Raw genomic sequence first — 21,934 nt, 5'->3', positions numbered from 1 at the left:
GTCCCTGGAGCTCCCTGAGCCTTTCCCTGGGCCTCAGGATCTCACCCTCCATCCTGTCTGCCCTGCAGGATGCCGCAGCTGAGCCTGTCCTGGCTGGGCCTCGGGCAGGTGGCAGCATTCCCATGGCTGCTCCTGCTGCTGGTTGGGGCCTCCTGGCTCCTGGCCCGCTTCCTGGCCTGGACCTATGCCTTCTATGACAACTGCCACCGCCTTCAGTATTTTCCACAACCCCCAAAACAGAAATGGTTTTGGGGTCACCAGGTCCTCGTGAGTGTGGCAGCAGGATGACTCTGGGATCTCAGGGTGGATGGAATTCCCAAAGGGCAGGAAGGGGGCTCAAGGAGCTGGGTTTAGAGGGTGGCTGAGGTGTGGGCCGGCAGAGAAGCGAGGGAGGCGGCTCACTCACTCATTCCTCTCCTCACTCACTCACTCCTCTCCTCACTCACTCCTCACTCACTCACTCCTCTCCTCACTCACTCACTCCTCTCCTCACTCACTCACTCCTCTCCTCACTCACTCGTTCCTCTCCTCACTCACTCGTTCCTCTCCTCACTCACTCGTTCCTCTCCTCACTCACTCGTTCCTCTCCTCACTCACTCGTTCCTCTCCTCACTCACTCGTTCCTCTCCTCACTCACTCGTTCCTCTGTAGTTCCATCCCAAGCCTTTCCCACCTACCTGTCCTCCCACCCCAGCCTGTCTGGATCCTTTTGCTGCCTGTCTTTCCTACAATAGTGCACCTCCAAGGGGCTCCTGCAGTACTGTCGGGCACAGAGCAGGGCTCTCCTGGCATTCCCACCTTCTCCACTCTGGACTTGAGGCCTCCTGAGTCCACTATACAGGGGCTGCTCCCTGCCTGACCCATTTCCTGGTGTCTGCTCATCTCTGGGCTGCTGCTTTCCCACAGGAATTAGCTCTGACTTCCTTCCCCTATGGAGGGACACTGCTGGGCCAGAAGAGAAGTGCAGGCAGTCTCCCACACCTTCCCCTTCCAGGGGTGACGTGCTCTTCCCCACTCAGATGTCCCAATGAGCCCTGTAGCTCAACCGGGATATAATTTGGCCACTCCCTTCCCCTTTCAGAAGCCGTCCTTGACATTCCCAAACCTTGCCCTCCTACTTGGACTTGCCCTCCCCTTTGGGGGACGTGGCCTCCGTCTGCTCACTCATAAATGGCAGGATTGATGGGCGTGTCCACAGGTGCACAGGAGGCACTAGCACAGAGCCTGGCATAAGGGGGGCTCTCCCAGGTGGGAGCTGCCATCCTGGGGGACATTAGAGTCACCCCTCTTCCCTGAGGGCTGCTGAGAATGGGGGGGTCCTCAGTGTGCAGACCCTTTATCTGTGGGGGGAACCAGAGCCCATGTGGACCAGCCAGGACACGAAAGGATGTTGGAATCTGCCCTAGGGATATGTCCTGAGGCCACACTGCCGTCCCAAACCACCTCCCATGGGGACCTTTCCCTATAAAGCAATCCCCAGACTGAAATCATTCCAGGATGAGAAAACACATCCTCTTGAGCAGACAGCTTGTCTTCTCTCTCTGCTTTGGTATTTACCTTCGGATCCTGGGACAGCCCCAAGAGAGAAGGAGCAGAGGTCAACAGAAACCCCCTGCAGCTGTTGAGAATCCAGACACGCTGCTCACTGCAGAGGCTGCACCACATCTGGTGGCTGCGGGGGGACTTGCCGTGGCTCCTTCTAGGGAGGTGCATTAGTCAGGGTTCTCCCTAGAAATGGAATCTCCTTAGATGGGAATTTCTTCTTACCTCTAATGCATGTATGTATGGAGACAGAAAGAGACAGAGAGAATTTATTATGGGAATTGGATAATGTGATGATGGAGGCCAAGAATTCCCATGATATACCATCTGCAAGCCAGAAACCAGGGACGCTGGTGGTGTAAATTCAGCCTGAGTCCAAAACGGCCTGAGAACCTGGAGTTCTGAGGGCAGGAGAAGACGGATGTCCCAGCTGCAGAAGAGAGAGCAAATTCCCCCTTTCCTCTGCCATTTTGTCCTGTTCATGCCCTCAATGGATTTGATGACACCCACCCACATAAGGAAGGGCAGGTCTTCCTTCCTCAGTTTACCTTCAAATGCTAATCTCTCCTGAAACACAGACGCACACAGAAATAATGTTAGACCAGATATCTGGGCATCCCTTAGCCCTGTCAAGTGGACACCTAGAATTAACCATCACAAGGGGTGATGGCCCCTGACTTGCTTTCAGATCATTGCTACAGAGGAAGGCTTGAAGAACTTGACCCAGATGTCGGCCACCTAACCCCAGGGCTTTAGGATATGGCGGGGTCCCATCTTCCCCTTCATCGTTTTATGCCACCCTGACATCGTCCGGTCTATCACCAATGCCTCAGGTACCCATACAGAGCTTGTGGTGGTGGGTGCTGGGGGCTTCCATCCAAGGGCTTCCAGCTCCTTCTCCCCTAAGCTTCTGTGAAGCCCCTGCAGTTCCCAGGCCCCTCTTTCTCTCTTCTCCCTCCATTGAAAGAAGAAGAGGCATCTTCTGCTTTCCTTCATGTATTTGCCAAATTTCATCTCAATGTCTTCCACCTCCTTTGCCATCTGACCCCCTGCTCTGGTGTTCTGGGAACCACCAGGCCCCAGGAAGCCTCAATCCAGAACCCTGTCCTGAAGGAACCTCCACACTTGAGGAGATGGATCTGGACAGAGACAATCCCAAATTCATGGGGTCACGAATGGGCAAGAGAGAGATGGGTGTGACAACCCAGAGGAGAACTAGGATTCTGCTGCAGCAGGCTGGAAGGCTTCCTGGAGGAAGAATTGTTGGAGCTGGGTCTGGACCTATGAGTAGGAATTTTTTTAAGTGTGGGGTAGGATGATGTAATGAGCATCATTGGTATTTGGGGGCCCAGCCAGTCCTGGCACCAACGTTGTCCATCCTTCAGCCTAGAGCGGTAGGAGGACTTGTCGCTGGTGGCGATTCTGGGCTGCTATTTATGTGACGTCCATCTATGATGGGTCAGTTCCTTCTACCTCATCCTGTCACTCATCCACCCTACGCTCACTGCTGTCCTCCTGTAGGCCTCAAGAATCTCCAGTAGAGATCCCACACCAGCTTGTTGATCTTCCCTTATTCTCTGCTCTTCCCGTCCTTGGACAGACCAGGCTGAGCAAGGGAAGGAGCAATGTCCCACAGAAACTATGGCTCTGACCCCAAAATGCTTAGTGACTCTGTGCAGGTCACCTGCTCTCTCTGGCTGCTGAGGTCTCTTTCACCTGTGAGTGATGGAAGCTCAACTTTGTGCACTATAAGCAAATAAAGGGAATCAATGGAGTGTAAAGTCCAGAGAAAGTGGTCTTCAGGCATGGCTGGATCCAGGTGTCAATGAACAGCATCTGGAATTTGTCTCCTTTTAATTTCACCATTTCTCTGCATCACCTTTTCTTTTCTTTTCTTTTATTATTATTATACTTTCAACCATTGTGGAAGTCACTTTTTCTTTTAAGGCAGCCCTTCTCTTATGGTGTCAACCATGGGTCTTGGAAGCTCAGCTCTTGTCAGAAAGCTCACCTTTCCCCAAGGGGTCCCATAAATAGCCTATGATTTCTATATTATACCTGATTGTATCTTGTATGTTTTACCTGGGATCATATGGAGAAGTCATCATGTGTGTGGCTCAGCTGTGGCCAAGGACACTTGGGGCATGTCCCAGCCTTTCTGGTTCTTCTCTGACATGTGGTTTGAAATTGTCTTTTCTCCTTCTTGTCATCTCTTGGCCATGTTTGTGGCTTGTCCAAGGTCTGGGACCCAGGGTCCCTTTGAGAATTGTCAGAGTTATTATTTTAGTCTTCCTGAGCCAGGTCTCAGAATCCATTCCAATCATGCTTGAAGAAAAGTCTTGGTTACACCTGGGACATGTCCAGGACATTTAATAAAACATATTTAAATCCCATCTGAGGCCTATCAGGTACACAGAAGTCATGCAAGACTATCTTAGGTCCATGTCAGATGATGTGTCATTTAGGGCTCATCATGTATGTTGTGGCCATGTCAGGCATGTTAACATTGGAGACATGCCCCAGGTCCCAGGTCCATTTAAGGAAATGACAGAGAGTGCTGGGGCAGACAGGGTGTCCTAGGCTCCTTTAAAGATATTTTGTAGAGTGTGGAGCTGTGCTCAGTTGTTGCAGAACATGTTGGGATATATAGGAGCCATGTCAAGGCGTGCTGGGGAGTGCTGTGCCCTGTTAGGTTGTGTCATTGCTCTACTGTGCTGTTGCAGCCTGGGCTGGTCCTTCTTCCTCTATCCTCCCTTCGTCCTTTGCCCTTGGTCCCCTTCCTGCTACGCTGGGCATGGAGTAGGGAAAGTGCTGGTAGAAAGCCTTGCCCTATACCTGAAGTTCCTCTCTTGCCCTCTACATGGCCCCTGATGGTCCTCATTCATGCCAGCTGCTATTGCGCCCAAGGATGATCTCTCGATCAGGTTCCTGAAGCCCTGGCTGGGTGAGTACCTGCAGGTGAAAGGGGCTGGGGACAACCTTGGGCAGGGGTGGGGAAGGTGCTGCTCTTGCCCACTGTCCTTGGCTGCCCTACTAGGAGAAGGGATACTGTTGAGTGGCGGTGACAAGTGGAGCCGCCACCGTCGGATGCTGACGCCCACCTTCCATTTCAACATCCTGACACCCTATATAAAGATCTTCAACAGGAGTGTGAACATCATGCACGTGAGTTCCTTGAACTCTGGGTCCCAGCAGGAGTCTTGGGGTGGAGGGACCATGGACAGATCTGGTCTGGAATTTTGGCTCTGCTGGGTAGCATTAGGCCATTGCTGTTCCTCTCTGAGCCTTGAGTTCCTCATCTGTAAAATGGGGATAACAATCCCTACTTAAAAGGTGGTAAGATAATGCAAACGAATCATGTCCCTAGCACATAGTAGATACTCAGAAGGTGTCAGATGCCATGTTTCTTTCACAGAAGCCAGGTAAATGCAAAAGTAAAGACGAAGATTGCATAGTAGCCATTACCAATTACAAACCACTTCAATACCCATTGGTTTAGATCAATAAAGGTTTATGATTGCTAAAGAGTCTATGAGACATTTAGCTGGTTCTTCCAGATGTAGATGCGATCAACTTTGGTACATGAGCAGCTGTGGGGCAGGTAGGCAGCTTTGCTGATCCTGGCCCAGTTCATTCACATGTTTAGGGCTTCACTAGCTTCAGGCTGATCTGGGATGGCCTCAGCTGTGACACCTGGACTTTCCCCCATGTGATTCTCTGCCTCCAGAAGGCACCCTGTTGTTCACATGGCAGAGACTGGGTTCCGAGAAACTGAGAGGAGGCTGCAATATTTCTGGACATTGTCTCTGCAATGCTTCAAAGTTCAACCAGCCTTGGGGCTATTCAAGTTATTACATCATCATGTTCACCACACTGTATTGGCCAAAGAAAATCAAATGTCCAGCACAGACTAAAAGGGAGGTAAAATAGAATCCATCTATTAATGGAAGCTGCTGAAAAATTACTGTGCAAAGGGTGTAAATACAAAGAGAAGTGAAGAATTGGGGGTCAGGATTTTGTGATATGCCTAGGATGTTTCTTTTACTTGCAAGCTGATAAGTTAGCTTGTTACTGTTTCATGCATTCTAATAGAAGACACAAGACCCCTGGGTCAGAGACAAAGGGTAGTTGATTACTCAGGCACAGCAAGCAACATGTATGTCTTGTTGGTTTGTATCCTTTTTTGGAGTCAACCTAAATTCCATGGGGGTGACACAGTGGGCCTTGCTAGTTGCCTGCTCATGCAGTACATTGCATGACAGACAATGGGCATTAGGCTTAAGGAATCTGCTTTAATAATGGCAGAAACAAGCCTGATATTGGTCCAGGGGGATTCATTGCCTTATCTCTCCAGGTTGTTCCCTGCAAACACAACTCTGAAAAATGGCTGAGGTAAGAACATCATGGCCTTGCATTCTTGGCATACCCAGCAAGGATGCTCAGGGCTGATGAAGGATATTTTTGAAATGACTTTGTAACAATGGAGAAGAGTGAAGAGAACATTTACTGAGCACTCACCATAGGCCTAAAACAATGTCATGTCCCAGTTCCATGACATATGTGTCTAATTTAATTTTAATAACCCTGTGAGTTATGGTTATTTTTGCCCGATTGCAGATGATGAAACTGAGGGCCAGAGAGGTTAGCGAGCTGGAAACAGTTCAACCAGTCTCCAGCTAGGAGACTGATCTAGGGGTGGTGGAGCAGAGATTCTGTCCTGGTTTATCTGGCCCAAAGCAGATCATCTTGACCATTATTGAATATTTGACATGTGGGACCTAGAGGAGGGCAATAGATTGACCAAGGGCACACAGAGCATAGGAGACAAGGCTGAGACTTGAATGCAGGTCTCTTGACTCCTAGCCATGGGTCTTCATCTCCTATACTAACAGCTTCTGCTCGCATCCCAATCTGGTCCTCGCTGGCAATGGGTTCCTGGGGCAGAGGACCAGGAGGCTGGTTGTGGGGGAGTCCATCCTGATGTTTGGGCCTGGGGAGGGGCACAAAGGAGGCTGGGCCCAGCTCTAGCTCTCTTCCCTTCTCTGGCCAGGACAAGTGGCAGCACCTGGCCTCAGAGGGCAGCAGTCGTCTGGACATGTATGAGCACATCAGCCTCATGACCTTGGACAGTCTGCAGAAATGCACCTTCAGCTTTGACAGCCATTGTCAGGAGTGAGTTCCTTCCCAGGGCCTGGGATGTGAATCCATGGACCAAAGGGAGTAAGTTGGGGAGGGAGGAAGGAGCAAAGTAACCCGAAGTACCTTTCGGGAGGATTTGTATCATAGCTGGGCTTTTAAGGTCAAGGAAGTGGAGAAAGTGTTGTCTTTCCAGGTAGGTAGAAATATTTGAGTAACAGTAATAAGGTTAGGATGAGCCAAGCACATGCAACAGACAGTAGAAATGTGGTTGTGGAAATAGGATTAGATATTAGGGACACTGAAAATCAGGAAAAGTGGTATGAAGTTTATCAAGATGGTCCCAGGGAGCTTTTGAAGGAGTTTCAGCTGATGATGGCTGTGGTAAGAGCTGAGCTGTGTGGGAATCTGACAGTAGTGTAGACACTACATGGAGCTGATATCGGGTACAAATTGGTTATGGTGGGGGCTGGAGTCGGGCTGAAGTGGAAGAGGATGAAGTCTGAGTTGTGTGGACAGTTTTGGTAAGGAATATGATCAGTACTGGATACTGGATGGGAGATGAGAGAAACATGGTGTCCAAGCTACACTCTGGGTACCTAGATGCATGGAGACAGCTCTCAGAGATAGGATGCAGGGAGGGAAGAGAGTCAGGAGAGTCAATCTCAGGACAGATACCTATCATGTTTCTCTAGGACCATCTGTTTCTAGATACTCAGTTTCCTGATGGGAGGTAGCTCCTGGCTGCTGGTGGGAGGTGTTCCTGGGCTTTGCATATGTTACATTGTTGCCTCCCTTTCTGCCCTTGGCTTGCAGGAGGCCCAGTGAATATATTGCTACCATCTTGGAGCTCAGTGCCCTTGTAGAAAAAAGAAACCAGCATATCCTCCAGCACATGGACTTTCTGTATTACCTCTCCCATGATGGGAGGCGCTTCCGCAGGGCCTGCTGCCTGGTGCACGACTTCACAGACGCCGTCATCCAGGAGCGGCGCCGTACCCTTCCCACTCAGGGTATTGATGATTTCCTCAAGGACAAAGCCAAGTCCTAGACTTTGGATTTCATTGATGTGCTTCTGCTGAGCAAGGTGGGTTTCTCTACGATCTGAATTACAGTGATAGAATGGAGCTTGATGTCAAATGTCAGACGAAATAAATTGGACTTCATCCAGAGGGCACTGGGAGCCATGGAAGATGCTTGAGAAAGGGAAGATCACAGATAGGTTTTAGAGATGATTCTGTTGAATGCAGCCCGCAGGGGACTGCTAATTCTGAAACTGTGAAGAACGTGCGATTTTACTCAACTTACAAGTTAGTAAGTTAGTCTTTCACATTTTTATGTATGTCTATGTCTTCGTCTATGTCTATATCTATGATGACAGATGCACCAAACCCCTGGATCACAGCAGCCCATTAATTATTACAGCAGTAACAGTGGGAGGAGTAGGATTGTTGTGCTGGCTCCCCATTCCTAGGGCAACACAATGTTTTTACCTGTAAATGTACAAGAATTTGCACCATAGGAGAGGGGCCCCCACATTATGAGTCTTATATCTTATATAGGACAGTTAGTTCATATGCTCCTTCTTTTTTACAGGGTGAAAGAGAGAGAGAGAGAGAGAATGCTTTGTTCAGGAGTATAAACTACTACTCTCCAGTGAGATGGCAATTTCTATAGGTTTATAATCCAAATATCTTCTGGAAAGATAAGATTCTCTAAGTTTACCACTCTAGAATGTGAGCAAATATCTTTAAAGCAATATGTAATTTTTAACCTCCAAGGCAAATTGCCATTTAAACATCCTGTACCCCAAGTTGCCAGAATCTTTTTCTCTTAAAGTCTTCATTATACAGAAATATGAAAATATTCGAGTCATTGATTCCTCCCACCAGGGACCAAAGAGGAGGCAAAGGAGCTGGGGGGAAGACCTTGGAATGGGGGCTCTGGTGATGGTGAACAAGAGAGATCTAGACATGCAGAGTGGGTTTGAGTTTCTGGAAGAAGATCAGATCTTCAGAGATTGTCTCAGGTGAGACTCGGGAGTCTCAGAGATAGTAAATTTGGGGGAGGGTTTGTCTTGCTTTCCCTTCAGGATGAAGATGGGAAGGTGTTGTCAGATGAGGATGTAAGAGCAGAGGCTGACACCTTCATGTTTGCAGGTGAGGCTCCCAGTGTGGGACTACAGTGAGGAGAGGGGTCCTTTCATCTCAGGAACATGGTGGGTGGGCCCTGGATCACTCAATTCTGCCTATCTTCCCCCTCCCTCCATCCTCCCTGAGGGCCTCAATGCATGGACGCTGTCCACCCTCTGGTGCTGAAGCAGCCCAGAGACCCAAGCCTGCCTGCTTCCCCTTCAGGCCATGACACCACAGCCAGTGGTCTCTCCTGGGTCCTGTACAACCTCGCGAGGCACCCAGAATACCAGGAGCACTGCCAGCAGGGGTGCAAGAGCTTCTGAAGGACCGCGATCCTAAAGAGATTGAATGGTGAGTGCAGGTTCTTCTGGCCTGTTCCTGAGCCCGTCATTGGCTCTGCTCCCCAAGTGGGAAAGGAGAAAGTTGTTTTTGTCAGTTCTTCCATTATTGCTTAGTAGTATTAGGAGCAGAGCCCAGAGGCAGAACTTGATATCCAGCCTGGCTAGCAGGGGAAAGTTTTCAGGCTTTTAGGACAGAGAGTCCTAGCCTGCTGAGAGAGCTGGTGACAATATGTGAAGGCAGATGATGACACCTAGACATGTTCAGTCAATGAATTTTCCCTTCACTCACTTCTTATTTTCTCTGAATTATCATTTTTTTCAAACATCTTCACTTCCTGAATGTTTGCTCTTCTGTTCCTTAATTCCTACCCTCCAGTCCAGTCCAGGGAGTTGTAAAGGAGACCTGGGGGTAAAAGTCATCTATCTCTTTCTAGAATACCTGCATCATTCATCCATTCAGTCTTCATTCAGCAAACTCTTCCACATGTCTTTCCAATGCCAGTTCTGTTCCCAGCACCTTTCTGTTCCCTGGATACCTGGAAAGAACACTGTCCAGGGATGTGTCTTTCAGGTACTCCCAGCCTAGTGGGAAGAGTCTCAGGTAGGACATTCTCTGTCCACATGGACAAGGATGGTATTGAGAACAAGAGAAGCAGACTGAGAATATAGTAAGTGTTTCACGCCAGATGTGGTGGCTGGCGCCCGTGATACCAAGTTCTAAGGAGGTTGAGGTGGGAGGATCACTTGAGGTCAGGTTTAAGATGAGCCTGGGCAATATAGAAAGAACCCATCTCTAAAAAAGTAAAAATAAATAAATAAAAGTATTCTAACTGAGATCCTGAATGATGATCAGTAGACGTTTGCATGCAATAGTGCTCTAAGTCAAAAAGACAGCCTTGGCAAAGATTCAGAAAGAAGCAGGGGTGGGAGAGAGGGAGAAGAGGGAAAAAGAGAAGGAGTTGTTTGTGTAAGGGGGAAGGAGATGGTTATAAAGGGAGAAAGAAGGAAGAGGGAGGGAAAGTGAGGGACAGAGAGAGATAAAGAGAGGAGGGAAGAGAAAACGAGACAGAGAGAGAATGAGAGGGAGAAACTGAGTCATGATGAGATAATAATAATGGAGGTGGCAGCAGAGCCTGGCTGTGGAAGACATGGAAAAATGTTAATGGCTTCCATTTTAACCCAAAGGCAATTAGGAGCCATAGGAAGTGGTTGAGCAGGGGAGGGGTAGGCCAGATCTGGGCAGAAGGAAGATCCTTTCAGGACTACTGTGGAGAGCATATTAGAGAGGATCAGCTGTAGAATGAAGTCCCAGTGAGAACATTCTGGGACCTGAGCCAGGCCAGGGGCTGGGGATGGAGAGGAGGCAATGGACTGGACAGGTGTTTTGAAGGCAGTGTCCTCCCGTCCAAGACTATGCTCAGCCCAGCAGTCCTGTGAAGTGGCAACACATTTCTATGCTTTTAAAAACCTAGCTTTCAAGCAAAATTGTGCACTCTGTCAAAAAAAATCCAAAAATTTATGATAAAAAATGAGCTTCCTTCTTAAGTCTCACACTAGTGGTTTCTACCATCAATGGTTTTCTGTGTGTCCTTCCAGAAAAATGGTTATCTTGATGCCCACTTTATATGAACACAGGCTTTTTCTATACAAATAGGAGTATATAAAATAGACACAACATTTCTTTTCCAAGATGATGAATTGGAGGCAATGTCAGTGTGTCTCTCCCCTGTGGAAGGACAAAAAAGTATGTAGAGATTCACACTGTGAACTTTCTTTCCCCAAGAAACAACACAGAGGCTTAACAGGAAACCCAAAAGAATCCACAGACCCTTCAAAAGAAGCTGCAGGCTGCATCCCACTCTGTGAGACAGGTGAAAAACTGTGAATCCCCAGAGTGTGAGAGGGGGAGAGACTGCCTCCAGGGTACACGTCTTCACTGGGGAGTCTGAAAAGCCAGACAGCAGGGGGAGGCCTTAACTCTACCCAGAGCTGGAACTGATTTAGGGAGTGGTAAGAAATAGAAAAATAGAAGCAGCAGCAGAAAGTGCCTTGCAGGCATTCCCAATCTCCAGCATGGACTGAGGGAAGCCATTCCTTATTATATCTCACAGGAGACCTTGCAGAAGCCAGCCAACTAGCTCAGGCAGGGGTCACAGGTTGAAATGCCCAACTGAATTTCTTGATATAACCTCAAGTGGGGATGAACTCCCTTGACCAGAACCCAGGGGGCAAGCGGGAAGTGTACTGCAGACAGGAGTGCAGGAGCTGGGTGCCTGGCCTTGGACAGGGACAAAAAGGGACATGGCCTAAAAGTATTGCTATCTCTGGGGGAAAAGCTTATGGCCTGGGGCAGGTCTGAGTTCTGTGCATAGACTACCTGGATCTAAATCCAGTGCTATGGGTGGAGCACTGCAGGAGTGAGATCAGTCTTGCCAACTGCATGGGAGCCGGATGAGGCTTACTGCCACCTGCTACTCTCCACTCCCTTTGCAAGCTGTTTTGCAAGGCAGAGGCAGTTATACTCACCTCTGGAACATTACCCCAGTGACCTAAGAACTGCCCTCTGACTCACACAGCTGCCAAAAAAAATAGTTCCAAAGATAAAATACCTAGGAATATATTTAACTAAGGTGGTGAAAGATCTCTACAAGGAGAACTACAAAACACTGTTGAAAGAAATCGTAGATGACACAAACAAATGGAAACACATCCTATGCTCATGAATTGGAAGAATCAATATTGTGAAAATGACCATACCATGCAAAGCAACCTACATATTTTAATGCAATGCCCATTAAACCACCATCATCATTTTCACAGAACTGGATAAACAATTCTAAAATTCATATGGAACCAAAAAAGAGCCTGTGCAGCCAAAGCAATAACAAACAAAAAGAATAAATCTGGAGGCATCACATTACTGGAGTTCAAATTATACTACAAGGCTATAGTTACCAAAACAACATGGCACTGGTATAAAAGTAGGTACTTAGACCAACGGAACAGAATAGAAGACCCAGAAATAAAGCCAAATACTTACAGCCAACAGATCTTTCACAAAGCATACAAAAACATAAATTGGGAAAGGGACACCCTATTCAATAAGTCATGCTGGGAAAACTGGATAGCCACATGTAGAAAAATTAAACTGGATTCCCATCTCTCACCTTATACAAAAATCAACTCAGGATGGATCAAAGACTTAAATCTAAAACCTGAAACCATAAAAATTCTAGAAGATAACCTTGGAAAAACTCTTCTGGACATTGGCCTAGGCAAAGAATTCATGACTAATTCCCCAAAAGTAAATGCAACAAAAACAGAAACAAATCAGTGGGACCTAACTGAATTAAAAAGCTTCTGCACAGCAAAAGAAATAATCATCAGAGTAAACAGATAACTTACAGAGTGGAAGAAAATATTTGCAAACTGTGCATCTGACAAAGGACTAGTATCCAGAATCCACAAGAAACTTAAATCAGCCAGAATAAGACAAATAATTCCATCAAAAAGTGGGCAGAGGACATGAATAGACAATTCTCAAAAGAAGATACGCAAATAGCCAAGAAACATATTAAAAATGCTCAACATCACTAATCATCAGGGATATGCAAATGAAAAAACCACAATGAGATACCACCTTATTTCTACAAGAATGGCCATAATTAAAAAGTCAAAAAACAATAGATGTTGGTGTGGGTGTGGTGAAAAGGGAACACTTTTACACTGCTGGTGGGAATGTAAATTAGCACAACCTCTATGGAAAACAGTAAGGAGATTCCTTAGAGAACTAAAAGTAGATCCACCATTCCATCCAGTAATCCAACTACTAAGTATCCACCCAAAGGAAAATAAGTCATTATATGAAAAAGATACAGGCACATGTATGCTTATAGTAGCACAATTCACAATTGTAAAGATATGGAACCAACCTAAGTGTCCATCGACCAACGAGTGGATAAAGAAAATGTGACATATATATGGAATACTACTCGTCCATAAAAAGGAATGAAATAATGTCTTTTGCTGCAACCTGGATGGAGCTGGAGGCCATTATTCTAAGTGAAGTAACTCAGGAATGGAAAACCAAACACTGTATGTTTTCACCTCTAAGTGGGAGCTAAGTTGTGAGGACACAAATACATACAGAATGATATAATCAGCTTTGGAGACTTAGGGAGCAAGGTTGGGAGGTGGATAAGGGAGAAAAGAAAACATATTGGGAATAGTATACACTGCTCAGGTGATGGGTGCACTAAAACCTCAGAATTCACCACTGTAGAATTCATCCATGTAACCAAACCACTTGTACCCCAAATGCTGTTGAAATAAAAAGAAATAAAGTGTCACAGATCTGCACATTAACAATATATCTTTTGAGATCTTTCCTTTTATTTTTTAATTTTTTGAGACAGTTTTGCTCTGTCGCCCAGGCTAGAGTGAGTGCAATGGCGCAATCTCAGCTCACTGCAACCTCCACCTCCCAGGTTCAAGCAATTCTCCTGCCTCAGCCTCCTGAGTAGCTGGTATTACAGGCACCCGCCGCCATGTCTAGCTAATTTTTGTATTTTTAGTAGAGGCGGGGTTTCACTGTGTTGGCCAGGCTGGTCTCGAACTCCTGACCTTGTGATCCACCTGCCTCGGTGTCCTAAAATGCTGGGATTATAAGCGTGAGCCACTGTACCCAGCAAGATGTTTTCTTTTCTTTTCTTTTTCTCAAAATATGAGTTTTGGAAAATAAGTTTATTTTTATTTATTATGTTTATTAATATTATATATATTTATGGGGTACAATGTGACGTTATAATATATGTATACAATGTGGAATGATTAAGTCAATCTGATAAACATAACCACCATTTCATATACTCATCATATTTATGGTGAGAACATTTGAAATTTACTCTCTTAGAAATTTTGAAAAATATATTAACTGTAGTCACCATGCATGTAATAGGTCTCAAAACTTACTCCTCCTGTCTAACGGAAACTTGTACCCTTTGACCAACGTCTTTCCACTCTTTCTTCCTCCCTCCTCTGGTAACCACCATTCTCTTCTCAGTTTCTCTGATTTCTATGTTAACTATTTCAGATCTCACAGGTAATTAAGGTCGCGTGCTATTTGTCTTCTTGTGCCTGGCTTATTTCACTTAGCATAATGTCCTCCAGGTTCTTCCATGCTATCACAAATGAAATAATTTTCTTCTGTTTTAAGGCTGAATAGCACTCCATTTTGTATATATACCACATGGAAAATGAGTTTATAATGAGAATTACAAAAAAATGAGTTTGAATTACAAAAGAACAGGTTCTTCTTGCACTCAATGAGACATTACAGATAAGACAAGGGTTATCCTTGACATTCCTGCTACCCCACCTAATATCCTCCCTTTCTCCAAAGGGGCCTGTAGAAATACTGATTTGTCATCTGTCTGTCTGTTTGTTTATCCATCTATCTACATAACTTTCTATCATCTATCTCCTTATATATTCCATATATATTTTGCCCTATGAGATATATATATATAGACATTTTGGAACTTTTTTTTCCACTCAACAGTGTGTCTGATAGCTATTTTTTTTTAGTGCTGAATAGCATTCCATACTTTATTTGGCCCATCCCTTTCTTGAAGTCACTTGTGTAAACATTTTCAATTATTGTAGAATTGTCAATCTGCCTTCCAGAGTATCTGTACTGATTCACCTTCTAGCCTGCATTGTGTGACAGGACTAGTGATCCTTATTTCCTCCTTTTGTGTAGCTGTACACTACTCCATTGTGTGGATGTTTATCTAAATATCTTCCTATCCATGTATATTTGGCTCATTTTAGCCTTTTGCTAAATTAAACCTGTTGCAATTGGCATGTGTGTACAGTGACCACTGTTTATATGTGTGAGCATCTCTGTAGGACACACTCCCAAAGGTGGAATTGCTGAATCAAAGACCATTTGCATTCTACAATTGTAAAAATGACTGCAAATCCATTCCTATATTAGCTGAGTTTGATGGCATAAGCTTAAGCTTCGCCATAAATTCACCAATTCACCAATAGCATTACTGTATTATTAAATTTTAAGTTTTTGTCAATTTTGATATTTCATCTTTTAATGAACATTTTTTTAAATAAGAGGGAGAAGAACATCTTTTGCCCAAGTTGATAAGCCATTTGTTTTCTTTCTGTGGGATTGGTTACCTTACATTTTTTTTTGCTGTTTTTCTTTGGGTTGTTTTTTCATACTTACTTAAAAGGATGTGTATTACAATAATCTTTTTTTCTGTCTTTTGTTGCAAAAGATTGCCTTTTGACTTTTTTGGGGGTACTTTTGGTTAATTTCTATGAAGTCAAATTCGTCTACATTTTCTTTTGCAGCCATAGTACCCATCTATTTCCCAGAGTTTTGTAGAGCTTCCTTCAGCAGATGGGAATTTTTCATTTATTTCATTTCATTCATTTCATTGTCTCTGAGCTTTCTAGTCTTTTGAATAGGTCTGTTTTTCTGTTCTTACAGCATTGCCAGACTATTGCTATTACTGCGACTTCTTAATAGGTTTTAATATCTGGTAGAGTGACTTTTTTTTTAAATCACCCCTTACATACATTTGTTGCCATGGTAAAGTGTATCTTTTATTTGGATTGAGAGAAATTTATAATGAAATACAGAGATTTCATGTTTCTTTTTAAGTTTAATCCAGGTATTTTATATTATTATGACTAGCATCTTTTATTATCATCTTTTCAGTTGGTGGTTATTTCTACATGAAAAACTAATGATTTATACATATAAATTCTGTGCCCAATGAACGTAGTACATGCTAAAGATGATGCTGTGTATCAAGAGAAAAAATAAGTACAAGCTCTTGGGACAACTGGAAAGCTTTCTGGAAAAAAGGCAACAAGCTGGTTCTCATGTCTTATGACAAGATAATGTCCAGATTAATAAATTTTTTTAAAAAAAAGGAGTCTTAAAAACTCTAAATGAAATCATGAGAAAATTATTTCATAGCTCCAGAGTAAGGATAACCTTATTTTGACATAAGTTCCAGGGGCTAAGAAAAAGTGATAAACTGTTAAATGAGAAAAAGATATAGGCCACGCACGGTGGGTCATGGCTATAATCCCAGAACTTTGGAAGGCTGAGGTGGGCTGAGGTGGGCAGATCATCTGAGGTCAGGGGTTCAAGACCAGCCTGGCCAACATGGTGGAATCCCATCTCTACTAAAAATAAAAAAAATTAGCCGGGCATGGTGGCGCAGGCCTGAAGTCCCAGCTACTCAGGAGGTTGAGGCAGGAGAATCGCTTGAACCTGGGAGGTGGAGATTACAGTGAGCGGAGATTGTGCCACTGCACTCCAGCCTGGGCAACAGAGTAAGATTCTGTCTCAAAAAAAAAAAAAAGATGCAGAATACTAGTGTATAGTAGATGGTGTGCTCCTATATAATTTTTTTAATATACTAAATATTAGCACAGGAAGGATACATTAAAAAATAATAACCTGGGCAACGTGTGGGGAGAAGTAGATGGCGTTGGGCCATAGGAGTGGATTATATTTTACAGTTTTCAAATTCTGAATCAGATAGGTTTAGATGGTATTAAAATTTTAAATAGCCACGGCAAAAGAAGAAAGATTAAGCAGATAATTCAGCTCCTTTACTGGATCTTAAACGTTTATAAACGTTTTCCAGTGGCGCTTCCTGTGTTTTCTAAGTATAACATCACTATCTGCCAAAATGATACATTTACTCCCACATTTCAAATTGCATGACTCTCTTGTTTTTCCTTGCCTAATTGCACTTGCTGATATCTCTAGTTCCATGCTAAATAAGAGCAAAACATTGGATCTGGGTATTTTGTTTCTTATTCATTTGCATTTGAGTTTGCTTTCTTGCCATAGACAATATTTATTTTTATGCAAATTTGTTAACTTTTTTCAGCTGGCTTCTGGGTGTATTTTCCTCAGAGTATATATTTTTAACTACTTGGCAAACTTTTCTCTGGTACTTCTAATTCTCTGTTTTTCTAATTTTTTCTGCTTTTCTAATTCTCAAACGTTTGATCCATGTGGTTTATTTTGTTACAGGGAGAAAAGGTCTCACTTGGAAATAGAGAAGCTGGAGAAGTGTGTCTTTGCTCCCTTGATAATGATTGGGGCTGGGGTGTTGCCTTAGGGACGACCTGGCCCAGCTGCCCTTCCTGACCATGTGCGTGAAGGAGAGCCTGCGGTTGCATCCCCCTATTCCGTACACCTCCCGCCACTGCATCTGGGACATTGTGCTCCCAGATGGTAGGGTCATCCCCAAAGGTGCTCACAGCCTCATGGGGAGGAGCCCCCCGGGGAGGAAGAGGGGTCCTTCAGGGGGAGCCTTGTCCTGACTGCCTCCTTCTCTCCCACAGGCATTATCTGCATCATCAACATTATAGGAATCCATCACAACCCAACTGTGTGGCCGGATCCTGAGGTGCTGCCTTTCCCATCCACCCCCGACCCCCTGCCCTCTTCGTCAATTCCAAGGTTCCTAGAGGAGGAGGCAGGGTTTTGATCAGGAAAATCCAACATCACCTCGCCCCAACACACACACAACTGTGTTTCCAAGGCTGCTGGACCTGGGAGACCCCACCCAGCAGCCCTCTTGGTCTTACCTCCAGGTCTACGACCCCTTCCGCTTCGACTCAGAGAACAGCAAGGAGAGGTCACCTCTGGCTTTTATTCCCTTTTCTGCGGGACCCAGGTAAGGGCCACCTGTGTCTGGTATGGGGATGGGGTGATAGGTGCGAGGGTCGAAAAAGGGGGAAGTTTGCAGATGGTCCCAGTTCCAGCTCTCTTTCCCTCCATTCCTTCACAGTTTATGGGAAAATGTCCATAGAATGGGGGTGAGTAGGTCCTAGAGGGTCCGCAGAGTGCTCAGAATCCCCTCCTCCATCTGCTGGTCTGAGCTGGGAGCTGGAGTCTGGCCCAGGCTCTGGGGACATGCAAACCCACACAGGGGTCCCAGGCATGCTCAGCCCCTCTCTATCTCTCAGGCTGATCTGAGTGCGGTTGAGGATCCCGGGCCAGGTTTCTGGCGTGATGGGGCCCAAATGCGGGTCCTCGGTGCAGTCACAGTCCCCACTCCCACCCGCAGGAACTGCATCGGGCAGGCGTTCGCCATGGTGGAGATGAAGGTGGTCTTGGCGCTGACGCTGCTGCGCTTCCGCTTCCTGCTGGACCATACGGAGCCCCGCAGGAAGCCGGAGCTGATCATGCGCGCTGAAGGAGGACTTTGGCTGCGAGTGGAGCCCCTGAACGCGGGCTTGCGGTGACCCTCTGACCCATCCACCTGCCTTTCCAGATTCTCCGGAATAAAACTGTGCCTGGGCCTCTACTGACAGCCAGCAGGGGGCTCTTGAGGACTGGGAGGCGTCAGGGAAGGGGCCTAACCTGGGCGGGTTAGGTGGGGTGTTGTCACTGAACCCAAGAACCTGACTGTCTCTTTGGCTGATCATAGGGCCTCCATGCTTTGGGAGTGTCCCAAGACCGAGGTCCTTAGCCAGCTCAGAACACAGGGATAGAAGGGTGCAGCTTCTATCCTGGTAGGCTCTTAGGAATTCTTAGCTCCCTTTCTTGCCAGCATCCCACCCTACGTCTCCCCCTTCAAGTTGATCGCTTTTGTGAACCCCCTTCCCCTACCTTCAGACAGCTCCATTTTTTTCCCTCTTTTGAACCCTCTGACTCTGCCCAGGCAGCCTGGCCAACAGATATTACGTGAATCCTCCCCCTACTCTCCTCTGCTATGTGCCAGGCACCCTCACACATGTCAGGGGTTCAGCACATCCCCACCCTTTCACCTCTAGGTTCCTCCTTCATTCCCATCACCTGCCCATGTTGGGGTGGGGTGCAGTCAGGGCCATCCTGTTTGACCCTTGAGATCCAAAGCCAGATGATTGGAAGCAAAACACCATCCCAAAGGCATGACATCTGGAACCAGACTGCTTGGGCTCAAGTCTCAGCTTTGCTGTGTGGCTTGGACAAGTTAATTCTCCTCTCTTTTCTTCAGTTTTCTCAAGCATATAATGGGGACAACAATGCTACCTATGTCAGGGTTTTCCTGAGGACAAAATATGAGAGACTCAGAACTGTGCCTGGTGCACACTGAATGCTCAATAAATACGGCCATTATTACCTGCTCTCTGAGAAAGTCTGGTTAATAAAGCATGTTGCCTTTCAAGATAGTTTTTTTGTACCATGACTTTAAATACTGTTTTGGAGCTCATAGGCAAAAATTCCAATATCTGTGCTCCTTGAATAATCTCTTCATTTTTAGAGGACTGTACATTTAGGAGACAATTTTTTCCAAGAGTGGTAAAAGCACCTCAAATGTGGCAGGGTGGTAGGAGAAGGAGAGAAGCCTCAGTTAATGTCTTAAAATAATGTCCCACTAGTAAAGCTGACCTCTGTTCATAGCCTAAGGAATTCTGCATCACTGCACCCTGCTGACTTGTCAAATCTCTCCAGCCGATATCCCTCCCTTGTTACACTCAGTCACCTTGTCCTTGATTCTGATCTCCAAATACATTATATTTTCTTGTACAGGACCATTGCATTTTCTTTGTACCTTTGTCAAAGATCAGTGGTGCCAAGAATATTCACTAGGGAAAAGACAATCTCTTCAGTAACTGGTGGTGAGAAAACTGGATGTGCATATGCAGAATAATGAAACTGAACTCTTATCTCTTATTGTATTCAAAAATCAAATCAAAATGGATTAAAGACTTAAATGCAAGACCTGAAGCTATGAATTACTTGAAGAAAACATTGGGAAAATTCTTCAGGCCATTGATATGGGCAAGAACTTTTTTGATAAGAACTCAACAGCACAGACAACAAAGGTAAAATAGACAAACGAGATTACAGAAGACAAGCACAAATCCCACTGCTACCACTGCAGCTAGTGCTCTTTTGCAAGCTTCACATCCTGGCTGTAGGCCAATTGACAGAGTCCATTATAACCTCTGCAGGCACATAACAGCAACCAGGAAGAAGAAAACTTGTGTGTGACCTCTGTTATCAACATTGCCTGCATCAACTTGGTTAATCAGGAGGTTCTCAGTCTGTCCGCATGACCAATTCATTACTACTACAACTGGCATTTGAGAAAGCCAAATTAAGCCTATTTATAACCAAACAATCTCACAGAATCTACGTCACCCCTCTGCCACCCCCATCAGAGCTGGTGCTGGTACCCACTGCTGGCAGTCTTGAGGATAGATCACATCATTGGACCCCTGAAAGCATCCAGAGCCATAGGTTAAAATAAACTATAAACATTAAAGTCACATCCTCAAGGAGAAAAAGGAAATAAGAAAAATCACAGTTGAATAAAAAATAAATTCAAAAATAATTAGAAGAAATAGTTTAACCAGATGAGAGGAAATCAGAAAAATAATTCTGTCAATATGACAAAACAGGGTTCTATAACATCCATTAGCTCTCCAGCAATAGATCCAAACCAAGGTGAAATCTTTGAAATACCAGATAAGGATATCAAAAGGCTAATTATTAAGTTATTCAGGAAGATACAAGAGAGAAGTGAAAATCAACATAAAGAAATTTAAAAATTAGTTCAAGATATAAATAAAAATTTTCTAAAGAGAGGGATATGTTAAAGAAAAATCAAACAGAACTTCTGGAAATGAAAGACACATTTAGAGACTTACAAAATGCAGTGGAAAGTTTTAAAGTAGTCTAGACCAATTAGAAGAAAGAATTTCAGAGCTTAAAGACAAGACTTTTGAGCTAACGCAATTGGACAAAAATAAAGAAAAAAGAACTATAAGAAATTGACAGGGTATCCAAGAAATATAAGATTATGTACAATGGCCAAGTATAAGAATCATTGATGTTCCTGAGGGAGAAGAGAGAGCCAAAAATTTGGAAAACTTATTTGAGGGAATAATTGAGGAAAACTTTCCTGACCTCACTAGAGATTTAGACATATAAATATAAGAAGCCCAAAGAACTCCTGGGAAATTCTTTGCAAAAAGGACATGGCCAAGGAACATAGTCATCAGGGTATCTAAAGTCAACATGAAGGAAAAAAATGCTAAGGGCAGTGAGACAAAAGCATCAGGTAACCTATAAAGGAAAACCTATCTGACTAACAGCAGACTTCTCAGCAGAAACCTTACAAGCCAAAGGGATTGAGGTCCTGTCTTTAGCCACCTTTTACAGAAAAAAACTGTCAGCCAGGAATTTTGTATCCAACAAAACTAAGTTTCAAAAATGAAGGAGAAATAAATTCTTTTTCAGATAAGAAAATGCTAAGAGAATTTGTCACTAACAGACCAGCCCTACAAGAGATGCTAAAACAATTTCTAAATCTTGCAACAAAAGGTTGATGTGCACCAGAATGGAACCTCCTGAAAACATGAAACTCACAGGGCCTGTAAAATAATAATGCAACAAAGAAAACAAAGTGTCTAAGTAACAACATGATGACTGGAACAGTACCTCACATCTCAGTATTAATGTTGAATGTAAATCATCTAAATACTCCAGTTAAAATATATAGATGGTCAGAATGGATAAAAAAAATTACAAACCAAACATCTGCTGTCTTCAAGAGACTTACCTAACATGTAAATATTCTTATAGACTCATGGTAAAGGGGATTGAAAAAGATATTCCACACAAATAGAAACCAAAAGCAAGCAAGAATAATTGTTCTTATATCAGATAAAACAGACTTTAAAGCAACACAAATAAGGACATTATATAATGATAAAATGATGAATCAACAAGAT

At 44.6% G+C, this 21,934-nt stretch overlaps 1 pseudogene; it reads left to right on the top strand.

Moving 5' to 3' along the window:
- The first annotated feature begins 15 nt into the window (after positions 1-15).
- Positions 16-19,697, top strand: LOC101123742 (cytochrome P450 4F12-like; annotated as a pseudogene).
- Positions 19,698-21,934: the final 2,237 nt, after the last annotated feature.

Source organism: Gorilla gorilla, chromosome 20, assembly GCF_029281585.2.
Source record: "Gorilla gorilla gorilla isolate KB3781 chromosome 20, NHGRI_mGorGor1-v2.1_pri, whole genome shotgun sequence".
In the NCBI taxonomy this organism is placed as follows: Eukaryota; Metazoa; Chordata; class Mammalia; order Primates; family Hominidae; genus Gorilla; species Gorilla gorilla.
Note: the sequence above shows the minus strand (reverse complement) of the source record. Positions and strands in the feature narration are given on the sequence as shown.